Raw genomic sequence first — 1,446 nt, forward strand, 5'->3', positions numbered from 1 at the left:
TTGAAAATGTATACTGTATGCTTTATAAACAGTCAAACCAGGCGGGGTCATTTTTGACCCCAGAGGACAAAAGGTGTGATTATGGGCTGTCATTAATAAAAATTAAATGATTCAAAAACAGCATCCTCACTAAACTTTTACAAATACCACTCAGTGATAAGTGAAATAGTCAAAATAATAATAGGTCAAAATAATTCATAGTTTCATTGTATTTTTACTTAAAAACAGGGTATACTTTTATGTAAACAAGGTCTATTGGCTCTAAATTCCAAAACAAATGAAAAAAATTATAGTAATGGGTTGAACAGAAGTAAGAATAAAGATGTAACACAGAATTGATTGAAAATGTATACTGTATGCTTTATAAACAGTCAAACCAGGCGGGGTCATTTTTGACCCCAGAGGACAAAAGGTGTGATTATGGGCTGTCATTAATAAAAATTAAATGATTCAAAAACAGCATCCTCACTAAACCTTTACAAATACCACTCAGTGATAAGTGAAATAGTCAAAATAATAATAGGTCAAAATAATTCATAGTTTCATTGTATTTTTACTTAAAAACAGGGTATACTTTTATGTAAACAAGGTCTATTGGCTCTAAATTCCAAAACAAATGAAAAAAATTATAGTAATGGGTTGAACAGAAGTAAGAATAAAGATGTAACACAGAATTGATTGAAAATGTATACTGTATGCTTTATAAACAGTCAAACCAGGCGGGGTCATTTTTGACCCCAGAGGACAAAAGGCGTAAGGCATTTGGGAGGACAACACGAGGGTAGAAAAATGGGCTGCACAATGGGCCTCAGGATCTCGTCACAGTATTTTTGTGCGTTTAAATTGCCATCGATAAAATGCAATTGTGTTCATTGTCCGTAGCTTATACCTGCCCATACCATAACCCCACCGCCACCATGGGGCACTCTGTTCACAACGTTGACATCAGAAAACCGCTCGCCCACATGACGCCATACATGTGGTCTGTAGTTGTGAGACCGGTTGGACAAACTGACCAAGTCTCTAAAACGACATTGGAGGCGGTTTATGGTAGAGAAATGAACATTACATTCTCTGGCAACAGCTCTGGTGGACATTCCTGCAGTCAGCATGACAATTGCACGCTCCCTCAAAACATGAGACATCTGTGGCATTGTGTTGTGTGACAAAACTGCACATTTTAGAGTGGCCTTTTATTGTCCCCAGAACAGGTGCATCTGTGTAATGTTCATGCCGTTTAATCAGCTTCTTCCCACACCTGTCAGGTGGATGGATTATCTTGGCAAAGGAGAAATTCTCACTAATAGGGATGTAAATAAATCTGTGCACAAAATTTGGGAGAAATAAGCTTTGTGCGTATGGAAAATGTATTAGATATTTTATTACAGCTCATGAAACATGGGACCAACACTTTACATGTTGCGTTCATATTTTTGTTCAGTGTAT

The sequence above is a fragment of the Coregonus lavaretus genome, assembly GCF_964263955.1.
Source record: "Coregonus lavaretus genome assembly, chromosome: 16".
In the NCBI taxonomy this organism is placed as follows: Eukaryota; Metazoa; Chordata; class Actinopteri; order Salmoniformes; family Salmonidae; genus Coregonus; species Coregonus lavaretus.